The sequence below is a fragment of the Lactuca virosa genome, chromosome 8, assembly GCF_052849685.1.
Source record: "Lactuca virosa cultivar CGN04683 chromosome 8, Lactuca_virosa_CGN04683_v6, whole genome shotgun sequence".
Taxonomy (NCBI): Eukaryota; Viridiplantae; Streptophyta; class Magnoliopsida; order Asterales; family Asteraceae; genus Lactuca; species Lactuca virosa.
The window spans coordinates 221410933-221438005 of NC_136433.1; the positions used below are offsets into that span (position 1 = coordinate 221410933).

Sequence of the window (27073 nt, forward strand, 5' to 3'; positions counted from 1 at the left end):
TGATAGTTGTCACTACTACTATATGGATGGATTATATTGTTGTATTTCTGTAAGCCCATTATATTTTGGATTAGTGTTAGCCCATTTGTAACCTATATATATATATATATATATATATATATATATATATATATATATATATATATATTCCAAATTAACGAGATGAGATATTCATGGGAAAATACATTGCATACATGGTATCATAACTATCATAATTCTTCTCCAATTTCTTCTCCCTAACTCTAATCGTTGGTCTGTCTCTCCTCGTCGGTTGCTTATATCATCTCGTCTCTTCTTCTCTCTTTGTCTGGTATAGTGGTTCAAGGAGATGCTTCAACAAAACCAACACCAATTACGGAGAAACCTTACGGAATTGCTAATAATAGTTCAGTCATTCAAAAAAAAAAAAACATAAAACATGACTTTTCAAGAAAGTTTCATGCTTTTCACACATTTTTAAATAATTAAACCACCAAAGATTTAAATTTCAAAACTCAAAAAGTGCTATTTTTTCCTCAAGATCTTTAGGCAATAATTAAGTGTACGATTTAAGGTAAATTTCAACATGTGACATTTTTGCAAAATTTGCCAAAATTTTTTGTTTTTTTCAAAGGCCCTTTAACTTTATTACTCTTTAAGGTTATACTATTTTTTTTCTTTCAAGTTTCAACCCATTGGTTTCTAACACTTGTCTAGTCCTCTATCAAAACGTTGGCATAATAAAACAAATATTATTCACTAAGAGCGATAGCATTAGACTGAAAAGTGGACAACAAAATTTCTCAAAAAGATAATTAAATCATCCTACAACCAAGTAAAAAGAAAATATTGTACTATTTGTAAGAAAAGATGTTTCACATCTTAACAACGAGCAATAGCCTCATGCAGATAACATTAAAAAGTGTTAAATGTTTATTTGTTTTGTTCTTTATATATACCGAGCATTCTCAGATTTCCGCCCACTGCCTAAGCATGCGCTGCCGGACAGCACCTTCGGTGTTCCTCCCTTGCCACAACAGCCCGGCTTCGGCCACCCACTGCCTCCACCCTCGGGGTGGTTCCAGCCGCCTTTCCTGGCACAACATGGCCCTAATCAACAGCTCTATGCTCCACCACATCCGCAAACATCTTTTGGAGGTCATGCTTCGCAATATCGACAACATCAATTCACGGATCTTGCCTCGTTACAAGCTATGTCGATCCAACCTCCACAAGACAATAACTTTTACATGGACTCCGGAGGAAGCTTGCATATGACATTCAATCAAGGTATAATACACTCTCTAACTCCTAGTAATTTGAATTTCATTATGGTTGATAATGTTGTTGTTGTTCCTTCTAAATTCATTGGTCAAACTGTTTTTCCTTTTTTTGAAAAATGTTCTTGTGTCTGACAAGATTATAAAAAATCTAATTTCTATCGTCGTTTTACCCTTGATAACTCTGTTTTTGTTGAATTTGATCCATTTGGATTCTATGTGAGGAATCTTAAAATAGGTGTTACTCTTCATCGTTGCGATAGTGATCTTCATGATCTTTACCTTGTCCTCTCTACACCTATTCGGTCATCTATTGTTTCTGCTCAAATTGTCGTTTCCTTTGACATATGGCACTGTAGTCTTGGCCATCCGGGTCCTTCAGTTTTTCAATTTCATAAGACTCATAATTGTATCTCTTCTAGTAAGAATTCTTCATTATGTCACGCTTTTCAAGTAGGAAAACATTGTCGATTACCTTTTTCCTTGTCTGTGCTAAAACCTCTTGAGTGTTTGAACTTATACACTCTGATCTCTGGATTTCTTTGGTTTATAGTTTTAGTGGCTTTAAAGTTTATGTTTTTTTTATGGATGATTTTCCTCACTTCCTATGGGTGTTTCCCTTACATGTAAAAACTGAGATTTTTCAGCTTTAAAAAAAATTTGTACGTATGTGTTAAATCAATTCAAAACCGACATACAACTATTTAAGTGTGAAAGCCGTCGTAAATTTAACAGTCAACATCTTCTTGATTGTTTTTCAAAATTCATGGCATTCAAATTTGATTCTCATGTCCTTAGAGATCTCAACAAATGCAAAGGTTGAACGTACCATTCGCTCCATCAATAACATATTACACACTTTCTTCAAGCTTCTCTCCCACTCATCTTCGTGCCTTTGGTTGTTTTTGTTACTGTAATGCTCCGTTTCCACTTAATGATTTCAAAATAGGGTTAATAAGTAATAATGAATATTTATATAATTAAAGATTAAATTTTGTAGGCTTGGAAAGTGAATTGAATAAATGAAAGACATTATATATATGTATGGAAAAGGGATAAATAATAATAATAGTTATATTGATGATCTAGTTAAATAAATCAATCATTTTGAATAAATGAAATATATATATATGTAGGTCTAGGGTGTAATTTGCAATTTTCAGAAACTATTTTAATTAGATAAATTGATTTAGGGGTAGATTTGGTTCTTATGCCAAATTGTAGGGACCAGTTATGACAATTTGTGAAATTTGTTGTCTTCTTCCTGGTCGTCGCAGGTTGTCTTCTTTCCCTGTTTTGGCTATTGCAAAAATCGAATAAGCAAAAGATAATGTTCCAAATCGTAGATAGCCTTCCTTTTTTACTTTTATATCGTACCCTTCATTTTTTTTTTTGTTGATAAATCCTGAGAACGGTAGAGTTTTCTCCCTAGGCTTCCATATCTAGAGTTTTGAAGGTTTTCTTTTGAAGCTCGAGCCAAGTTGTCAAGGAAGGTAAATTTTCTCTCCATTCCATCCCTAATGGTCATAAGAGCCTGCGTCGGCTCTGTAGAGGCCGGAGCAAACTCCGACAGCTCCTTACCCACCAGAAGAAAAAAATAATAGGTTTTAGCGAGGTTTCTATTTTGGAATTCCTTGCTGCCAAATTTAGAGAGTCCCAACCCTTTTAAACCTTCTCTAATGGTGTCTTATGGGTGGATCGAATCGTGGAGCTTTTGGTCAACATGGTTGATGTATGAGATGACTTTGTATGCGAGGAAGTCAGGTAAGATCTAGAAGTCTTTGAACCTAGGATTAAGGAATTAGTTCCTCCCGATGTTCGTTAGTTAGGTTGTGTATGGTACTCATTCATCGTCAGCTCGTGTGCTTCTCGCTAAGGACTGAGACGACATTTGTGCCTGAAGGTGATCGCGTGCTTTAGAAGTTAGTGGAAGTTTTTTTTTTGAATCATGAAGGTTATAAATAAGAAGTTGGTGGGTGAAGTAGTTTGCAGGTTGTCTTCTTTCCCTGTTTTGGTTAATGCAAAAATCGAATAAGCAAAAGATAATGTTCCCGATTCCTTAGACAGACTTCCCTTTTGACTTTTAAATCGTGCCCTTCATTTTTTTTGTTGACAAATCCCGAGAACGGTAGAGTTTTCTCACTAGGCTTCCATAGCTAGGGTTTTGAAGGTTTTCTTCTGAAAAGCTTGAACCAAGTTGTAAAGGCAGGTGGATTTTCTCTCCATTTCGTCCCTAATGTTCATAAGAGCCAGTGTCGGCTCTGTAGAGGCCGGAGCAACCTCCGACAGCTCCTTACCCACTAGAAAAAAACAGTTTTTAGCGAGGTTTCTATTTTGGAATTCCTTGCTGGCAATTTTAGAGTTTCCCAACCCTTTTAACCTTCTCTAATGGGGTCTTATGGGTCTCTTATCGTTCATGAGCTTGAGTGCTCAACTAGAACCTTAGGCTAAGGGGTATGGTTACCCCGATACCCACTAGAAAAGTGTTGTCACGTCAGTTCCACGTCAAGAAAAGTGTTGTCACATCAGTTCCACGTCAGCTCCACTACATGTTCACTACTAGCCTAGCTACTACCCCTTGGAAATGGTTACACTCATATTATTTACTTTTTATTTTTTTATTTTTTGACATTATATTAAATAAAAAAACATAGTTATTAAACATAAATAAATATTTTAGTAATAAAAAAGTACAATAAGTTAAATAAAAAAACATAATCTTAAAATTCAATAAAATATTTAAATAAATATTTAAAGGTATATTAGAAATTAAAAAAATATAATTGAAATATATAAGTTAAGGGTCTTATCTGTAATTTCTAAAAATCATTTAAGTATAAAAAATTTGACTTAGGGTGGGATTTGTAATCAACCAAGACTCCAGGGACCAAAGTTGCCAAGCCTTCATTTTACTATCTTCTTCCTCACCTGTACATTGTCATTTTCTTCGTTTCTTCGTCCTGCTCTTTTTCTCCATTTTCTTCACTCTTTAAAAAAGAGTGACTTTTTCTTTATAAATCCACGAACGTTGACACAGAAAAAAGAAATGGTCAAACAAGGCATTAACCAATCACCTTTCCCGTCTTTGCTCGTAGCCGGAACCACGCCACAAGGCACCTACGCACACCTGGGGCGGTGTTCACGCGTAGGTGGCCTTGCCACGTAGGCACTACGCGTAGCCAAGTCCAATCCATACCGCAAAGCCTTATGAACACCTCGAAAACGATGGAATCTTCACATTAACCTTTTTAGCGGGATTTCTATTGCGTGGGTCGTCTTCAACACATTTTCGGAGTTTCAAGCCCCCGATTCTTGTCAAACACTTGCTATAATCTGATGGGTTTTCTAGGTTATAAATAAAAATTACATGTGGCAGAAAAACACTTAAACCCTTAAGTTCACATACAACTTAGAAATGATCTACGTTTTCAATGTAGTTGTTATAAGATCGAGTATGAAAACAAAAATCAGAGTAATGAATGAATAAAGAACACACGGTGTAAATATGATCTGGTTGACTCGATTATGCTCTTGAAAGATACAGAGAAAAATAGAGTACAAGTTGCTCAGACTCGAAAGATTACCCTAACTCTAGTATCCATCCCTATTTATAGGGATAACAAAAGCATACAAAAAATACATAAGGGACTAAACAATACAGTTTCGAAACTAACAATCCCCCTATGTAATAATATACAAACAGACTTCGACACTTATACATGACCAGGTAGACTTCGACACCTCACAATCAATTTCGAACCCAACATTCTCCCCCTTTGTAAGGAGTGTCGAACCTAAGTCATCATCATCTGGGCCGCTTGATGCAAAACTCTTCTTATCTCAGCATACCAATTAATCGTTTTGCGAATCTCCGCTTTTTCACCATCATTGTTCTTGATACAACTATTCATACGTAAAATAAGATTCACATACTGTGAAGAAGTATATCTTTCAACATCACAAGCTTGAGATAGAAACTTCGTATTTTTCCCTTTCTTGTTCTTTCCCACAAACACAATACCAAGAGGCTTGTTGCAAATCTCTCCGTCTTCAAACTTCTTTAAACTTGATTGACTTTTCGACATTGATTGCGACACTGTAACTTCTTTTCCCATCGATAGCGCCAATTTCACACCAGTTATTGCAAGACAATCATAGTAATTGTCAATGAACAACTTAATGTGTTCATACCCAATCAAGAAATCTTCTTTAGTTGTCATTTGGAATTTCGAAACATCTACTCCCTTCAGAATTCTTGCTACACTAATGAGATTGTTAAGATTCATTAATGGGAAGTCTGCTACGGAGAAGTCGAATGCTACGTTATTTGCTTGGACAGCATGATAATGAAAATTCTGCAACACTCCTTCAAACAAGACATCATTGGAAATGTTGAGAACTCTGACTATATTGACCAAAGAGCAAATATTTTCTTCCCTTTTTCCAAGAACAGCATGGAATCGAAGTTTCAGCCTCTTGAATTCATCTTTGTCTTCAAACTTTTCAACTATCTGATACTGAGCATACATGAACATCATTTTGTTGATAGGAAAATCTAACAGATTAAAATTAGTGATCTCAGTATCATAACTCTTTTTGGGAACCTTCTCGAACTCATGCATCACCCCATTAAAAACCAAGGCTTCAATGGTTTCGTAGCAATAATGCTTTGTGGGACCACCTTTTTCGAGACCAGGAGGGTCACTTTGCCTTTGACGAAGAATGCTTTGTATTTTCCTCTGTTTTTTCCATCTGTTTTTCCAAGGAAATCTTTTTCTCTTTAGAAATCGGCTAAGTGGTCACACCCTTCCCTTTACCTTTTACTTCTTCATTTGATTGAGGTGGATTTGATGAACTTGATCCCCCAATAACAACTCCTTTCGTTACTGGCCTTGTTGTAACCGTAGTAGAAACAGTTGAGAATGAAGTCTTTGGCAATGATGTGAGAATTTGTGTTGACATTACTTTTCCAACAACCTTTGCATCATCGTTATCTTTCGAAGAACCACTCCCTGCAACTTTCTGTTGGGTTTTTATGTACTATAACACTCCTATGGTGCACATACAACCCTAATAGCTTTGGATCTAAGTTTTCTCTAGTTATACATGCAACAAAAATTATCCAAAGCATGAAGCCTACAACTAGGTTACAATTTGACATATGAATCATAAAAATAAGTTAGAATATTACCTCTTGTTGTAGCTTGTTGAATTTGGCATTTAAGAGCTTAGCACCCCAAGTGTTGTGCCTCAAAAAAGTCACAAACACCATGAACAATCGGAGAATAATGAGGGAGGTTATGGAGCACACAAAATCGTCCATCTCTTAGAATAATCCACCATTTGTCCGATTTTTGGCTTTAGTGGGTTACATATATAGTGTAGAATTCCAAGAGTTATATGTAACCCTAATTCTTACACTTAGGCTTATGATCCATAACTTATTTGGACTAATAATTTATGGACTTTCACATAAGCTTAGCCCATTACAAATTGATCATGGATCATTAGCCCAAACCATATGTCTCACTGATTTACATAATCATTCCCCGTTAATTTAATTAGTCTCTTTTGATCACTAAATTAATTCTAAATTAACTCTTGATCAATACAAATTAAATAATATGATTTCTCAATTTATATATTATACTTATAATATATTAATAAATCACAAACAACCTCTTTCTCAAATATCCAACCTATCAAATTGTTCTAGTGAAGGCAACCCGAAATGGACCATGCTACTCCCGGGTGAAGTACATACCAATTATAGTAATGGTCTTAGACACCTAATCTAATAGTCTCCTAATTGGATAAGTCTAATAACTATTATTGCAAGTACGACTCTAAAATCCGATTAGCAATCGTATCTTTTAAAAGTCGCTGTCGAACTCTAACGTGTCTATTAGATAAGGGATCATATATTCCTCCATTCTAGATATCGTATGAATCGAGACATGAATTATAATCATTCTCACTGTTCATGTGTTGTTTCCCGATTTCCGATTTATGACGACCGACTAATTGAACAAATCAAATCAGTCCAGGTTTGGCCAAGTGCTTAGGGTTGTCATCACTAAATCATTGAGGGCCCACAAATATCGCTTTTATCCCCTTAGGATAAAAGGAACGGATAAACTTCGACTCATATGCTTGCTCTATTACTCATCAAATCACACACAATGATACGTTTTATAACACCAAGTTACTGATGTGTTTTCATATCATCAATGTGCAACCGACTTGTAAACTGCAACTATATGTCTCCGTTTGAAGAATATAAGATATTATCGTCTCACTAACCACTCATGATAAAATCCATGAAGTGATTCATGTGAGCGTGGGTTTAATCCAATACTCAAATCGTATTACAGGAGTACTCATGAACACTGCAGCAAACTCGCGCCATGTCTAAACACCTTAGACAATCTACAGTCTGATTCATGACAGTCTTACCTCAATACATACTTCCAAAGTATGATTGAGTGTGGATAGTTTGAATAATCTTATTATTCGGGAAGTCAAAACATGCGAAGTGAAACACAAGAATAATCGAATCCAGTATGGTCTCAAAACTTTTGAATATAAATAAAACACTTTTTATTTAATCATCATATTGATTACACATTATTCATTGTACAATGTTTCGATTAATCAACTTAATACTTGAATTAAAACAATAGTTATCCCATGCTCCAAGCATGCACACTATGTTTATATATGGTCCTTACTTTGTGAAATAGATCAATTGAAAACATTTCAATGATGCTCATTTCATAATTCCAAATCCTTATTACTTAGTGTAAGAAAACCTAATTCTTACCACTATAAGAATGTGTTAGATTCTAAACTATCATGCAATGTACATTTTGTAATGTCGAAGTACAAAAGTCACAGAGACTTTGCCAACGATATTACAAAGTATTCCTTCGGAGATTGTTACACGAACAATTCAATGGAAGTGAAGTCTCAAATTCAAAGTACATTCCTTTGAACATCATTCTTGCATAAAAGTTTCTAACTTTCACATAGATTCTTAATATCCAACTCCCATTATGGAAATATTTCCATATTTCCCATATGACAACTCATTATCAATAGAATCATATCTATTCATAGTAATGTCAATATGGTCCATTCATTACTTTACTTCCAACTGCCCGTAAGCGACCAATCCTTGGCAAACCTTAGATCATCCTTGACAGTTGCTTAACCAATTTAGTCATATCCGATTCTAGTCCTTTTTCCCTCTTAATGACCTAGGCATATGGAAAATTAGAACATGTGAATATTATAGCATATGTAATCGATCCTATATCCGAAGCATATGGGATATGATTCATAATGTCTTACATAAAGACATGATGCTTTACCAGTCTTTTGCTATAACATTTCCATATATAGAATTGCCATGTTGAAATATTTCAGCATGGTATTCATATATGCTCATGAGTAGGCTTGGTTAATACTTCAATCTAAACTTTAGATTCGAAATAAAGTATAAGTATTCTCTCCCTTACTATAGTGAAACAATTTTCAAACTTTGCAATTTTGCAAATTAAAACTTTGTTCCCTATAAGCAGCATTGCAAACTCACAATATTTACCATAATGATTATGCTCCCACTAGCATAATGATTATATTCTTACCAGCATAACACTTATGCTCCCACTAGCTTTGACATGTACGCAGAAATCAGCTAAACTTCTAGAAATCAATACTTATTGACTTTCTTACCAAAGTTCAGATTTCTGATTCGAGATGATGCGATAAGCCTTTATCTAAGCTCATACACCTTTTATTAGAAAGCTCATATGCGTGTCTAAACTATTTCATAACCTACAACAATAAGTTCTGAATGTTCGGATTATTTGCCATTTCTCACAATTCGAACTATGAAGAGGGATGCCGTAATCATAATCGAATTTGAGAATGCAAGTACCACAACTGCTATCTCCTTAAAATCTTCTTAGTGAAAGCGTATCCTCACAATCATTTTCATGAAGTGGAGAGAAAACTTGTGTCACTTAGATTTTGTGGTGTATATGTTCCTATCCATGTGAATCTGTTATTATCATAAGACAAGGTCTATTACAAATTCAAACTCATATGGACTGAACTTATTCAATCTTAATTTCTTTCCACTTGGCAGCACAAGGACCTACCATGTCTTCCAAGTTGTTGAGCAGATCACCCTTACTTATCAATGAACTTTCACTGATCAAGGTGCTTTGCTTTATGCAAATAATTGAGAACTGATAGAACTCACATGCATAGTCAACTTTAACTGGAATGGGCACAAAAACAAGAATATGTCAACACGATAGGTTACAAACCTCAAGTCGTGTGCTAGTGATAAACAATAGGTTTATTCTTGATTAGTTCTTGAAACCTGTTAAGATCTTTAAGACTCCCACTGACCTCTTGACATATAAGATTCTCTTGTCAAGAAACATTCCTTTACAAACAAATATTCAAGAGTTAGTGCGGATTCTTATCAAGACGAACACTTCATATAATTGGGCTTAGTTGGTCTTTGTCTTATCCAAGACATCACAACTTACCAATTTGAAATATGCAAGAGTTAGAAAACATTTCTACTCCACATTTCATGATGTGTTATAAACCTACATAAGATATGTCACTAAAGTCACAATCTTGGAGCATGACTCTAAGACTTGGTTTTAGAACGAAGTATGATTCACCTTAATTGATTTAACCATTTCAACAACTCCCGATTCCTCTTCTTAGCCATACAAGTACACTAAGGCGTCCTTAGAGGATCAATTGTGATATGGCTCCATAATCAATCAGATGATCATAAAACATGATACTAAAGTATTCTCCTTTCCTTTCAGATTGGAGAAACTTTTATCTTTCTACCTAATTTGATTCTTCATATTCGTTCTGCTATACGTTGAAGCTTTTCAATGATTCAAAATTATACTTAATCTTGTAAGCATAATCATATTCACTAATCTTTTAGTAAATCATGACGAATAGTCTTATCGTTCTTTGTGGTGAACCTGACCAGTGCACAACCAGGTGTACCCGATCCCCTAGTCCTTCACTTGACTCACATATACATGTGAACTAGGAATTAGTCTTAATTTCCCAAAGACGAAAGTTCTCGTTCATCATACAATACAAGTTGCATGATTCCAAGTTTTCGTCCAATTGAAACTTGGTGATGAGAATCTTTCCTTATTTGGTAAATTTAGACACTACCACAAACGAAAGAATCAAATCCATATTGCTAAAAATAGATACATACAAACATCAATTTTCACAAATGTCATTGTAAGGAAATATAAAATAAGATAATATCAAATTTTTCTTTATTTATAAAATTGCGGAAAAACTTGTCCTTACAGTTCAATTACAAATGAAAACTATGTTACTACATATTTCTAAGCAATCTATCATAACTCTTAAGTAGCAGCTCAAAAATACGATCATTGAACCATGCGATCGAAATCCATCTCTCACCATCAGACTCAACTTAGTCTTCCTTTAAGCTTCCTTTGATTCTACAAAACCTCAAAATGTAATCTTATCACATCATGTATTAAGAATCTACAAATAGGAACTTAATAGAGTTAGATAGTGGACTTACCTAAAGTAGAATCATACAATTTGATTTTACCCTATCTTAGATCTTTCAGGTAGTCAGGGCAGCTTTGCTTCTAATGTCCCTTCAAATGGCAATAGAAACAAGTGGACTCTTTGGAATTTGCACATGTAACTATCTCAGAACTGGCTTTTCTCTTATGGTCAAATCTTTTGACCATAGACAATTCCCTTCTCATAAGAGAAGAGATCATTTCTGGACTATCTATGTCATTGCCTATGTCCATGGCAGCTTGGGAAGTAGATATTCCAAACAAATTTGCTTGACCGGTGCGCCAAATCATTATTGATTCAGCAGCAATTAACAAATAGGTAAGATCAATTAGGGTTACGTCGTGATCTGTCATATAATAGTCTATAACAAACTGACCATACGACTCGGGAAGTGACTGAAGAACCCAGTCAGCAGCCAACTTCCTTTGGAAAACGACACCCAACATTCCCAGTCTATTAATGTGTGACTTCATATCCAAGACATGTGCACACACAGACCTTCCATCTTGGTGTTTGCTAGCCAATAGGGCTTGAGTGACCTTGAACTTTTCAAGTCGACGAACATGTGGGTTAGGAAGAACTATTGGAGGAGGTGGAGGAAGTGAAGTATGATTTCTGGGAACATCATCTTCATGAGGAAAGCTTTTTCCATAAGATTCGGGAAGACCATAGTTTTCAGAACTAGACATCTACAAGGGAGAAATTCAAGTTTAGTTGATTTAAGTCCTTAATATAACACCCAAAATGAAATATTAAGGCTAGGACCCAACACAATATTCTACAATTCGGAAGAGGGATACCGTAATCCAATTGTAAAATATTTGAAGGTAGGTAAATGACGATTTACCAATTTCCACCATGAAAAACGAAATTGAATATTAGGTTTTAAATAAATTGAAATTCCTAGATTCTTTTGAGATTCATTGATCTTGTCAATGACATGTTTAATCTCGATTATGCCCTTCAAGTTTGTGACTGGGATACCGAGGATCACAAACAAGGTGTGAATAACCATGCAAATTAGCTTGGTACTCTCGAACATATTTATCACCTAATCAATGTTCAATTAACCACACACGCTCCATTGATCTATGACAAACCACGAGCTACCCATTGCCATCCTTCATTAGTCCCATATTAGTTTTCCGGTTAACCACACACGCTCCACTAACGACTAATAAGGTGCAATGTGCAATTTCATGGATTAGCATCAAATTCACATTTTTCCTAAGTAACTAAGATAGGAAATTTATAAATGTTTAGTTACTTTGTATTTTCATTATACTTTTAGTGGGAGTTTGTGTCATATCCTATCCGTTCGGCTAACGACCCTCTACCAATCAAGGAAGCGGTGGGTGAGAGTGGACACCCATTCAACTGCCATTTTATAGACAGTTTCCTTATACCCCCTTATAGATTAGCTTCGTGAATGAGGCCTACTAACGGTAAGACTGACCTTTTACTTATACATATATAATATATTACACTTTTAATTTTATTTAGTATAAGGGTGTATTTTAACCATTTAAAATACTTGGTGGTTTAATCTATTAATAAATTATACTCTTAATTTAATTAAACTTAAACCATGTGATTATGGATTTAAGAATACTCTTTTAATTAAACATTTAATTAACTATTAATAAAGTCCATAAGGGTGTAATTTAACTATTCAAAAACATCAAGGTTCTAAATATAAAATGTTAAAAGACATTCTATGGTGTTTTTTTCGAGAGTTCGCACATCCAAAAAATTCTTTAAGATTAGAGGTTGATTATGTTGGATTAAGGTGTCTAAGCCAATAACTAAATTGGTATATTCTTGAATTAGAAGCAAATTCCTTTTTGGGTTGCCTCAAAACTAGTAACTAATTAGAATGACAGTTGGAGATAGAGGATAATTTATTAATTTATTATATGAATAATAAACTAATTGGAAATTTAAATATATGATTTATTAATATAGTATATGATTAATATATTAATTAGAAATAGTAATGATTAATTGATTAATTAGAATTAATTTGGAGTTAATTCTAAGATTAGTTAGCATTAATCATTCAAAGGACTCTTTGGTTTCCATGGGCGTTTCCTTGAGAAAGTATAAATAGGAAACCATGGATGCCATATTTTCCATACATATATACTTTCTTTCATAGAGATGATTTTATGCTCTAGTCTCCTCTCTCCTCAAGTCTTCTTGCTACTAGAGTTTTGGGTACAAGCCATTAGAGGCATCCATTCCTTTGGTGCTCGCTTTCCAAGATCTAGAAGAAGCATTCTACTTTGATTATTTACAATAATAACCAAAACGTATGTAATCCTTATTTTATGTATGAATTTCGATTTTATAGCCTCTCTCTTAGGGTTTTCTTGATATTCATAGTTAGGTTCTATCAATAGAGAAAACATAGATCCTTTCTAATTGCATGTGAACTTAAGGGTTTAAGAGTTTTTCCGCCACATGTAATTTTTTTATAACCTAGAAAACCCATCAGTGGTATCAAAGTCTGGTTTTCTATTTGATTGTGCAGTAAAATGAATTAATCAAAAGAAGTATAAGGGATTAGGATTAAATTTGAATTATTTAAATTAATTGTTTAATTGGTAAATAATTATTTAATCCATGAAATTAAATTATTTAATTAATTGTTTAATTGGTAAATAATATGATTTGAATTTATTTGGTTAATTGTTTAATTAAGATAAAATATTAGATCGTTATTTAGTTTAAAATTAATTATTATTAATTGTTTAATTCGAAAGATTAATTTTAAACCCTGATATTTTAAAAAGTTTAAAATACACTATATATATATATATATATATATATATATATATATATATATGATTAAAAGTTCAATATATTATACGTATAAGATAAGTCAGTCAAATCGCTAGTACGCCTCATTCACGAAGTCATACTCTAAGGGGGGGGGGGGTATAAGGACGCGACCTATAAAATGACCGTTGAATGAGTGTCTATTCTCACCCACTGCTCCCTTGTATAGTGGAGGGTCGTTAGCCGAACGGATTTGATAGGACATAACCTCTTAAAATTATGATACTATAAAGTAACTAAACCTTTTAAAAATCTCACTCTCGTTACTTTAGAAAAAATGTGAAATTATATGATAATCCATGAAAACGCACATTGTTTCCTTATGAGTTGTTAGTGGAGAGTGTGTGGTTAACCGACACACTAATTTGGGACTATAAAGGTGAAATAGTAAAACAACTCATGTTAATGATTGTTGATGGAGCGTGTGTGGCTAACCGACACATCAATGCGAGATCATAAATCGATTGAGGGTGTTTGAGCGGGTTTGCATGGTTATTCACATCTTAATTGTGATCCTCGGCATCCCAATCACAATTGGTAAGCGCATAATCAAGATTAAACATGCCATTGATAAGATTCAATTAATCTCAAAAGATATAAGAGTTTCATGTGATTGAAATTGGTGAGATGACTCAACCTACCTAAAATACATTCGAATTTGATTACGGCATCCCTATTCAAAGGTCGAATCGAAAATATGGATCCTAGCCTTAATTTAATTATGGGTTAATAATTAAGGATTAAAATCAACTAACTTGAATTCTCTCTTCTCCCAATATTAGATGTCAAATAAAGATAAAAATGGTCTTCCTCGTTCTTATGGAAATGGTTTTCCTCAATCATTTGGAGATGATCTTCCACCTTTAAGCCAATGTGAAAATGTATTCTCTTCCTTAGAAAATGGTGGAACTAGACATCGTCTCTCTTCAACTCTTCCACCTTCTCCTCCTCCTGTGAATCTCCCAATGTCACGAGTTGAAAGATATGAAAAAACTCAAGCCCTTTTAGCATGTAAACATGAAGATGGAAATTCTGTGTGTGCACACCTTCTGAAAATGAAGTCGTACATTGAAAAATTAGATAGGATGGGTGTCGTATTTCCAAGGGAGCAAGCCATTGATTTGGTTCTTATCTCACTTCCTAAGTCGTATGGTCAGTTCATTGAGAACTTTCATATGAGGAATCTCGATGTCACCCTAATAGATCTGACACAAATGTTAGTGGTTATTGAGGCAGAAATGCATAAGCACATATCTAAAGCAGAGATGCTTATATGGTCTGATTCTAAGGTTTCCATGGACATTGGAAATGGTGACATTGGTGATCCAGAAATATTTTCTCTTCCCAATGGAAAGGAGTTGTCTAAGGTCAAACCGTTTGATCGTATGGTTAAGAGAAAGTTTTGTTCTAGGATCATTCCATGTGTTAAAGCCAAAGAGTCCATTTGTTTCTATTGCCAATTTAAGGGACACTGGTTGCGAAGCTGCCCAAAGTACGTGAAGGATCTCAGAGATGGTAAAATCAATTTGTATGACTCTACTTCTGGTACATCCATTATCTAACTCCATTGTTTTATAAGTTCCTATTCTTAGAGTCTTAATATGTGACAACCTAAAATTTCCAAGCTTGTTTAATTAATTAAACCTATCAGTGTTAGACTCATTTGGCTTCCAGTTATCACTGTTTGGAACCGGTTTTGAGCGTTCTAACCCTAGTACATCAATGGAATAAGAGGTTGGAAATAGCAGCTTAAGTTCTTAACTGCCTGCAACCGTAAACCTCCTCAAAAAGGGAGTTTACGGTCAAGACCAATGAGTTTACGGTCATGGTGACCGTAAACCCATCCCTATATATATGGAGGGTGATCACTTCAGCCATTCTTTTCCCTCTTTCAAGCCATAGAACCGATTCTCTCTCAAAAAGCATAAAAATTTTGCTTCCAAATCTTCAAGAACAAGTAAGTGATTCCTTCTTTGTGTGTTAGATCCTTCCTAAATCCATGTTTCACTCTTGATTCATCCAAGGATTTCATCTTTTACCTAGATCATCAAAGATTCTCAAGAACACGGTTGTGTTTTGGACCGAAAACACCTTACTTGCCTTCAAAACCGTAAGTACCATCCTCCTTTACATCTATCTAGTTACAATCCTTCATTTTGGACTTAAGATCATCACTCTTTGCATGAACAAAAGAGTTTACGGTCCTATGAATCTTCATAGACCGTAAACCCTTATAAAGGGTGTTCTTATAGCCTTTACCCTTCCTAAGGCTAAGCATGGTCCCTAGAATCTGAGGCCTTTGAATGAAGCCCTTGAAAACCATCATTTGTGCAAGATTTGATGAGTTTGCGGTTGAATCTCCTTAGACCGTGAACTCCATGACAGTAAGGTCACTGGACCGTAAACACTAGAACCGTAAACACCTAAGACCGTAAACTCCAAGGACCATGAACACTTGGACCGTAAACTCCAATGGTCATACCTCTTTGACCGTAAACTCTATAGGGTGGCCCTATACCCTAATTATGCAATCATATGTGATTGTATCCCATAAATCTTAGAGTTCCCTAGCCAATAAGGGTGTTACCCTTCTTATTTAGTCGTCTATACACTAAATTCATACACATACATGTCTATATGTGTCTATTAGGATCATTGTGTGCTCAAGGTTACACCTGACACTCTGTAATCCTCTTCCAACCACACGTCAGAACCACTCACTACAGGTGAGTTCATACCCCTGAATCTACCTTTTAAATGATTTTAAATGCTTTTTTTTGGGGGGGGGGGATACAAGTTGAAACATTTTAGTTATTATATCAATCACATGTGATTAATAACTAGAACAAACAGATAGATCTTCATATACTTTCAAACTGTGTTATCAAACATCTATTTCAAAAATATCTGTATCAAATTCTTTTCAAACTAAAACTACGTATTTAAACTCTTTTACTTATACTGTCCGAAAACATGTCTATATAGATATAGTTATATAAGTAAGATTGAAAGGACTTAGGACTGATAACTCGCCCTATTTCCTGTTCCTTGTTTGGTTGTGGACTTAGAGTATTCGGTTGTTTGTCCGAGTGTCGTTTGAACCTTAGTTATATATTATGTATATGTATATAGATATAAAAGCTTTTATTTCAGTTCAATACGCAAGCAGTTATTCAAACAACATTACTAGTAAGCTATAATAGGTATAGTTTAAGAGATTACTACTCACTATTACTAGTACAATGTAACATACAAGATTCAGTTCACTTATGAGTTGATACAAACTTACTATTATGAGAAACAGAAAGAACATACTATGATGAGAAACTAAGAGAACATACACTATCCTATACAAGAGAACATACTATATACTAGTACATAGAGAACATTAATACACTATAACTTACTATACAAACACTAGAATACGATAACTAGAATGTGAAATACTATTTCATGATACAACAATACATTGTTGTATCACATTGTAACCAGAGTCTCCTGGAGGGAGAGCGGCATCGTGTGTATAGATCTATACGGGACAGACACTCCCACACCCTGACTGCTAGCTACAGTCCCAGCCGGTAAGGCCAAGGGGTGACAAAATGTCACCTCACTATTTTATGACGCCAGAAGGTCGTCAAGTATTCAGTCGTCGATCAGCATGGTTACAAACTAATTCACATCTAAACCTTTAATTAACCAAGTTGAAATTAAAGGCAATAAGACTCACCAAGGAGTATGGTACATTTAATACGACCTTGAGTCTTCGTTTTATCACTTCATAGTCAGTAGTGTCACTGCTGAGGTAGAAAACACTATTATCCTAGTAAATGATAGAAATAAATGGGAAGAAACATACTTTTGTACAGTAATGAAGTATTACTATATTTTCCCTACTATTACAAGTACATATGTAAACATTACATTTTCATACAAAAACAAACATGTAGAACATTCAAGCCTCGGGTTGAAGGCTACATTATTTTATAAGCAGGAAATATAGGATTTTCTGGGAAAACTTTATAAACTTTTCAAGGTTTCAATACAAACATTTTGAAGTCTCTAATTACTAAATGACACTAAATACTTATGAACTCACCAGCATTTTATGCTGATACTCTCTTTCAAAATAACTTGTATTCTCAGGGAACCAGTAAGACAGGTACACCCATGCAGCTTTTTGAAGGACGGAGTGGATCCAAGACCTGTCTTTATTTTGATTGTACATTTTGGTGTTATTTAAACCTTACAAAAGAACACACATGTATTTAAATATTCTATTAATGCAATGGATGTTGTTGCTTGTTTTTACTATTATGCATTGTTATGATACTGTACATGACGTCCTCCACCCCCGAATGTTTCCGCCAATTCGGTTTGGGGGTGTGACAGATTGGTATCATAGCATTGTTTATAGTGAATCGAGTATATCAACCCATAAAAGATATACAAACTATAAACACAACGGGATTAATATACTCTGACCAAGAGTTTATACTTTTAAATAATAAAATATTTAACTACGTATACATACCTGCATTCATACTAAAAACAGTGTTACTAGGACAGAACAAAAGTATTACGATTGTTGAACAACACGATTAGGCTTAGAGACATATAGTCAAACCTGGGAGGATATAGCCTGATCAACTATATTTTCCGAAGAGTGACTAGCATGTGCCTAAGAATGGTTGTGGTGTTGCAACAAGTCTAAAAACTTACCAACACTACTACAACGAGAACATTAGAACATAACATAAACCTAAAATACTATAGGAGTATTTTGTGTTACTATAATTACTTATTTGAGAACTAAAAAGGTCTTTACTAGTAGGTCAATAGTTGCTAAGTGGATACGCTAAGGTTATTTGTGACTAAGGTGTTATAGACTTAGAATCTGTAACCTTTGCTTTACTTCATGTTCCTTGTTTGGTTGTGGATTTAGAGTTAGGGTCACTTATTCGAAGGTCTATCCTGTTTTGATTACATGTAACTGGTATGCACTATGCAAGTATTGAAGTAACTAGTAAGGATCATCTTATAATTATCTTAAGTAGTGCGTCTATTTTTATAAGATTCTTATACCCCTTTTCTCGCGTAGATATCATGGCTGGATTCCATCCCCACGGCGACCCATACTTCCCAAACCAAGGCAATGCTGGATGGCTTGAAGAAGAGCCAGAAGATGATCATCCAATCCCTTTGGATGATCACCTCGCAGAAGGTTTTTCGGATGGTTCTGAGTCCGAGCCAGAAGTCAACAACCTGCCTCAAGAGGCCCAAATCCCTAACCCCAACCCCCGACCAGCGTTTCAAGGCCCCACACCTTTGTGGGCGACAAACTTGAACCAATGGAGCCATGAACAGGGTCAACCTTTACCCTTCAATGGAGATCGCATCTTTTACAATATAAGCGAGGGAGGCTCAGCTGACCGAGTCTTGCCCATTATGGTCCGCAGGATTGCTCGGAATGTCGAGCAAGGTCGCGCAGCCATCGACCGAGTCATGGAAATTGACGCCAACTCTGGCGTTAACACGGTCCGCATTCGCCAACTCGAAGAGGCTATGGAAAGGACTACGAGAACCAATGAGGCTCTGCAGCAACAGCTAGCTGCATCCCGAGCTGAAGTTATAGAACTTCGAGTGCGCCAGAGAGCTCAAGAGCGACATCTTCAAGACGTAGTATGTCAACTGGTAGATCTGAGGGTACTCACAAGGAATACCCGTCACCAGTAGAAGATGCCTAGCTCATCTTTCTTTTGATCTTAGGAATAGCCTACCTTATCTATGATCTAAGTAGCACTTTTATGTAAAATATTCCTGTCTTTCAAACACTATAACTAGACTTCTAAGTTGTCAACATTTTTCCCTTATGGTTTGATGTAAGACCTACTGTTAGGTCGTTTTTCCCGGACTCATTTACATCATTAATACCAGTAATATGGGCAGTTATCTAATTTATTGGAAGGTCTTTACTCTTGTGTTTCCCTACTCTATTGTGGTGTCTCTATTTCAATCATACACTCATTCTAGTGGTTGGGCTATGGCGATTTAGTCCATGGATCACTCTCATCATACTTACAATTGATTCTTACTATTATCATCATCTCTATAAACTTTCAGTAAAAGATGTCGCCTCGCAAGCGTCCGACCAGAGGCACGCCTGTAAATCAAACTCCACCACCACCCCCTCCGCAGTTCGATGCGGTGATGTTTCAGGCTGCTGTGACCGCATCTATGACTCAAGTGAATTCTGGTGGTGCCAGTGGAGCTGGAACGGGCACAAACTCTAACCATGGTGAAAGCCAATCCCGTACATGGGAGTGTACCTATAAAGACTTCATCAGCTGCAAACCAGTGTTCTTCAACGGAACCGGAGGGATCATTGCGCTGTCCCAATGGATCGAAAGAACAGAAGTAATCTTTGAGATGTGCTCTTGTCCTGAAGGAAGCAAGATAAAATTTGTTGCCTGCACCTTCACTGAAAGGGCCCTGACATGGTGGAATGGCCATGTCAAAACACTCTCACTGGTAGCAGCTAACGCTATGGGATGGGAGACGCTGAAGGATCTAATGGCAAAGGAGTACTGCCCGAGGGGCGAAGTTAAAAAACTCGAAGAGGAACTGTGGAACCTTAAGATGAAGGGTTCCGACATAATGGCTTATACAGCCAGATTCAGCGACCTAGGAACTCTATGTCCCAACATGGTCCCCACCGAAAGCAAGAAAATCGAGAGATACATCTGGGGTTTGGTACCCCCGTATCGAGGAAACGTGCTAGCATTGAACCCTGCAACCTTTGATAATGCCAAGCAATTGGCCCAAAGGCTTATCGATCACGAGGTTCCTTCTCCTCCAACAACAACTACAACTGCTGTCTCAGCACCAACCAAAGCGGCCAACAACAAGAGAAAGCGTTGGGACCGAAAGAAGGGCAAATCTGCTCAACACTCTTCCAAGAACCAACAGGTTGTGGCTGTCCGTGCTGCCACAACTCCTGTTGCCCCTGTACCAGCAAAGCCATATACAGGGAGCCTACCCAAGTGCACTAAGTGCAATTTCCATCACAACGGCCCCTGCCGGGAAATGCACTGTACCAACTGTGTCCGGAAGGGCCATACCATCCGGTTTTGCAAAGCACCACCCAGACCCATCACCCAGGTCCCTGGTACAGGAGTAAGCCAGGCCTGCTACGGGTGTGGCGAGACAGGGCACTTCAAAAGAAACTGTCCTAAAGCTGGGAATGCAGGAGGAGCGGGGAGACTACTTGCTATTGGCCACAATGAAGCCGTGGCAGACCCCACAATAGTCACGGGTACGTTCCTCCTCAATAACTCATATGCATGTGTCCTATTTGATAGTTGAGCAGAGAGGAGCTTTGTGAACCAAAACTTTAAACTTATACTTAATCAAGCACCACAAGCACTAAAAGAAACCTTCGTCGTAGAAATGGCTAATGGAGAGACAGAGAGTTCTAACGAGATTTACATAGGTTGTACCCTCACACTAGATAACTATTCAATTCCAATAGACCTCATACCTGTGCTAATCAAGAGTTTTGACGTCATTGTGGGCATGGACTGGTTGAGTCTTTATCGCGCCGATATCCTGTGTTTCGAGAAAGCAGTCCGTCTAAACCTACCGAATAACGAAACCTTGTTGATCTACGGAGACAAACCCAGTACAAACCTTCGTATTATCTCGTGCATGCAAGCCCAGAAATACCTATGAAAGGAATATCGTGCATTCCTTGCTCATATAGTCGATGTGAACCAGAAAACAAAAGACCTAAAAGACCTCCCCGTAGTACGCGACTTCCCCGACGTTTTTCCAGAAGAACTACCGGGATTACCTCCCCAACGTCAAGTCAAATTCAGGATCGACTTAGTTCCAAGGGCTACCCCCGTAGCCAAATCGCCCTATCGTCTAGCACCAGCAGAGATGCAAGAACTATCCGGTCAACTTAACGAACTGCTCAGTAAGGGCTTTATAAGACCAAGCTTCTCACCTTGGGGAGCGCCAGTCTTGTTCGTGAAAAAGAAAGACGGCTCATTCTGAATATGTATTGATTACAGAGAACTGAACAAACTGACCGTCAAAAATCATTATCCCCTACCCCGTATAGACGATTTATTTGATCAGCAGCAAGGGGCGAGCTATTTTTCAAAGATTGATTTGAGATCCGGGTATCACCAATTACGATTGTTAGAGGAGGATGTTCCAAAGACAGCTTTCCGAACTCGTTATGGACACTACGAGTTCATAGTGATGCCATTTGGATTGACCAATGCGCCCGCAGTATTCATGGACTTAATGAATAGGGTATGCCGTCCTTACTTGGATCAGTTCGTCATCGTCTTCATCGATGACATACTTATCTACTCTCGAAGTAAGGAGGAACATAGTGATCATCTGCGACAAGTCCTAGGAACTCTACGAACAGAGAAGCTCTACGCAAAGTTCTCTAAATGCGAATTTTGGATCCGAAGAGTCGAATTCTTAGGACCCGTGGTTAGCGAAGAAGGAATCCACGTGGACCCTTCCAAAATTAAAGCCATTGAGAACTGGTCAGCACAGAAGACGCCTATAGAAATTCATCAATTTCTAGGCCTCGCTGGCTACTATCGCAGATTCATTCAGAACTTCTCGCGAATTGCGAAACCTCTTACGACATTGACCCAGAAGGGCGTGGCCTTTGACTGGGAAGAGAAACAAGGAAAGGCGTTCCAAACACTGAAGCGAGCCTTATACACCGCACCGATACTATCCCTTCCAGAAGGGATAAAAGACTTCGTCGTGTATTGCGATGCACCCAATCAGGGGCTCGGCTGTGTTTTGATGCAACGAGGTAAGGTCATCGTCTATGCCTCAAGACAGCTGAAGACGCACGAAGTAAACTACACCACACACGATCTTGAGTTAGGAGCAGTTGTGTTTGCTCTGAAGATCTGGAGACACAACCTGTATGGTACGAAAAGCACTATCTTTACAAACCACAAAAGCTTACAACACATATTTGACTAGAAGGAGCTCAACATGAGACAACGACGGTGGGTCGAGCTACTCAATGACTACGAATGCGAAATTCGTTATCATCCCGGTAAAGCCAACGTGGTAGCTGACGCCCTAAGTCGGAAGGAGTACTCTGGTCGTAAGGTCAAATCGTTGACCATGACTATCCATTCACACTTATCCACCCAAATTAAGGAGGCTCAGCTTGAAGCTTTGAAGCCCGAAAACATGGCCGGTGAATCCCTGAGAGGGATGGATAAAAACATGGAAGTCAAGGGTGACGAAGCTTATTATCTCATGGACCGGATCTGGACACTGAAACACGGTGGCTTCAGAGACTTGGTCACGACGGAAGCGCACAACACTCGAAATTCCGTTCACCCAGGTTCAGATAAGATGTATCTGGATCTTAAAAAGTTATACTGGTAGCCTAACATGAAAGCAGAGATTGCTACCTTCGTAAGTAAATGCCTTACTTGCGCCAAGGTCAAGGTCGAATACCAGAAACCATCAGGTCTACTTCAACAACCGGAGATACCTGAATGGAAGTGGGAGCGGATCACTATGGACTTCATAACCAATTTGCCCAAGACAACGGGTGGACTTGATACCATTTGGGTCATCGTCGACAGATTGACCAAATCCGCACACTTCCTGCCCATCAAAGAAACTGACAAGATGGAGGAGCTCAAAAGAACATACATTAGGGAGATCGTACGACTGCATGGTGTCCCTATATCTATTATCTCCGATAGGGATAGTAGATTCACTTCGAGGTTCTGGCAGTCACTACAAAGTTCCCTTGGAACGAGGTTGGACATGAGTACAGCCTACCATCCGCAGATCGACGGACAAAGTGAGAGGACTATTCAAACCTTAGAAGATATGTTGCGAGCCTGTGTGATCGAATTTGGGAAGGCATGGGATACTCATTTACCCCTTGTCGAGTTTTTCTACAGCAATAGTTATCACACGAGCATAAAGGCTGCTCCATTTGAAGCCCTCTATGACCGGAAGTGAAGATCCCCTATGTGATGGGCTGAGGTGGGCGACACACAGTTAGCTAAAAGATGAATTCCTGACAGCACTCTCATAGGTCCGGAGATCATTCGGGAAACGACAGAGAAGATCGTTTGGATTCGTGAACGATTGAAAGCCTCTAGGGACCGACAGAAAAGCTACGCCTGACAAGAGAAGGAAACCTTTGGAATTCTAGGTGGGAGACCGCGTTCTTTTGAAAGTCTCACCCTAGAAGGTCTTAATACGCTTCAGAAAGCGTGGGAAGCTCAATCCAAGATACATAGGGCCTTTTGAGATTCTCGCTAGAATCGGCCCTGTAGCTTACAAACTCAACCTACCTCGTAAACTTAGTAACGTACATTCTACTTTCCACGTCTCGAACTTGAAAAAGTGCCTATCCGACGAGACTCTTATAATCCCACTCGATGAGATCGAGATCAACGAGAGCCTCAACTTCGTGGAAGAACCTGTAGAGATCATGGACCAAGATGTTAAACGAACGAAGTAAAGTCGTATCCCGATAGTGAAAGTTCGCTGGAATGCCAAGCGAGGTCCCGAATTCACTTGGGAGCACGAGGATCAAATGAAACATAAATATCCTCATCTTTTTACTTAATTATTTGTAATAACTTAGTTGCTTAAACTTTAATTTCGGGACGAAATTCCCTCTAACGGGGGGATGATGTGACAACCCGAAATTTCCAAGCTTGTTTAATTAATTAAACCTATCAGTGTTAGACTCATTTGGCTTCCAGTTATCACTATTTGGAACCGATTTTGAGTGTTCTAACCCTAGTACATCAATGGAATAAGAGGTTGGAAATAGCAGCTTAAGTTCTTAACTGCCTGCAACCGTAAACCTCCTCAAAAAGGGAGTTTACGGTCAAGACCAATGAGTTTACGGTCATGGTGACCGTAAACCCATCCCTATATATATATGGAGGGTGATCACTTCAGCTATTCTTTTCCCTCTTTCAAGCCATAGAACCGATTCTCTCTCAAAAAGCATAAAATTTTGCTTCCAAATCTTCAAGAACAAGTAAGTGATTCCTTCTTTGTGTGTTAGATCCTTCCTAAATCCATGTTTCACTCTTGATTCATCCAAGGATTTCATCTTTTACCTAGATCATCAAAGATTCTCAAGAACACGGTTGTGTTTTGGACCGAAAACACCTTCCTTGCCTTCAAAACCGTAAGTACCATCCTCCTTTACATCTATCTAGTTACAATCCTTCATTTTGGACTTAAGATCATCACTCTTTGCATGAACAAAAGAGTTTACGTTCCTATGAATCTTCATAGACCGTAAACCCTTATAAAGGGTGTTCTTATAGCCTTTACCCTTCCTAAGGCTAAGCATGGTCCCTAGAATCCGAGGCCTTTGAATGAAGCCCTTGAAAACCATCATTTGTGCAAGATTTGATGAGTTTGCGGTTGAATCTCCTTAGACCGTGAACTCCATGACCGTAAGGTCATTGGACCGTAAACACTAGAACCGTAAACACTAGAACCGTAAACACCTAAGACCGTAAACTCCAAGGACCGTGAACACTTGGACCGTAAACTCCAATGGTCATACCTCTTTGACCGTAAACTCTATAGGGTGGCCCTATACCCTAATTATGCAATAATATGTGATTGTATCCCATAAATCTTAGAGTTCCCTAGCCAATAAGGGTGTTACCCTTCTTATTTAGTCGTCTATACACTAAATTCATACACATACATGTCTATATGTGTCTATTAGGATCATTGTGTGCTCAAGGTTACACCTGACACTCTGCAATCCTCTTCCAACCACACGTCAGAACCACTCAGTACAGGTGAGTTCATACCTCTGAATCTACCTTTTAAATGATTTTAAATGCTTTTTTTTGGGGGGGGGGGGATACAAGTTGAAACATTTTAGTTCACTTATGAGTCGATACAAACTTACTATTATGAGAAACAGAAAGAACATACTATGATGAGAAACTAAGAGAACATACACTATACTATACAAGAGAACATACTATATGCTAGTACAGAGAGAACATTAATACACTATAACTTACTATACAAACACTAGAATACGATAACTAGAATGTGAAATACTATTTCATGATACAACAATACATTGTTGTATCATATTGTAACCAGAGTCTCCTGGAGGGAGAGCGGGCATCGTGTGTATAGATCTATATGGGACAGACACTCCCACACCCCGACTGCTAGCTACAGTCCCAGCCGGTAAGGCCAAGGGGTGACAAAATGTCACCTCACTATTTTATGACGCCAGAAGGTCGTCAAGTATTCAGTCGTCGATCAACATGGTTACAAACTAATTCACATCTAAACCTTTAATTAACCAACTTGAAATTAAAGGCAATAAGACTCACCAAGGAGTATGGTACATTTAATACGACCTTGAGTCTTCGTTTTATCACTTCATAGTCAGCAGTGTCACTGCTGAGGTAGAAAACACTATTATCCTAGTAAATGATAGAAATAAATGGGAAGAAACATACTTTTGTACAGTAACAAAGTATTACTATATTTTCCCTACTATTACAAGTACATATGTAAACATTACATTTTCATACAAAAACAAACATGTAGAACATTCGAGCCTCGGGTTGAAGGCTACATTATTTTATAAGCAGGAAATATAGGATTTTCTGGGAAAACTTTATAAACTTTTCAAGGTTTCAATACAAACATTTCGAAGTCTCTAATTACTAAATGACACTAAATACTTATGAACTCACCAACATTTTATGCTGATACTCTCTTTCAAAATAACTTGTATTCTCAGGGAACCAATAAGACAGGTACACCCATGCAGCTTTTTGAAGGACGGAGTGGATCCAAGACTCGTCTTTATTTTGATTGTACATTTTGGTGTCATTTAAACCTTACAAAAGAACACACATGTATTTAACTATTCTATTAATGCATTGGATGTTGTTGCTTGTTTTTACTATTATGCATTGTTATGATACTGTACATGACGTCCTCCACCCCCGAATGTTTCCGCCAATTCGGTTTGGGGGTGTGACATAATACATAATGTGATGATCACATTTTGATGGTATTGAAGGATCTAAAAGGAAGAAGGAAGCTTAAGTGAAGCGGGCTAAATCAGATCATGGGAAATGGACTTTGGTTACATGGTTCGATGGTTAGAATTTTTGAGCTACCGCTAGCGACCTAGGATAATTTAATAGGTTGCTATTACTCTTCAGAAATGTCTAGAAATACATTTTTCTCATTTTATGCATTGTAAGGACAGGTTCCAATTTTCCTTTCAGCAATAAAATGAAGTTTTAGTTTACGTA

General features: G+C 37.3%; 1 long non-coding RNA gene across 1 annotated transcript; it reads left to right on the top strand.

The window, feature by feature from the left end:
* The first annotated feature begins 2655 nt into the window (after positions 1 to 2655).
* On the top strand, positions 2656 to 27073 carry LOC145132301 (uncharacterized). The gene is made up of 2 exons (XR_013717977.1): positions 2656 to 2752; positions 26551 to 27073. It is a non-coding gene; the product is annotated as an uncharacterized LOC145132301 (long non-coding RNA).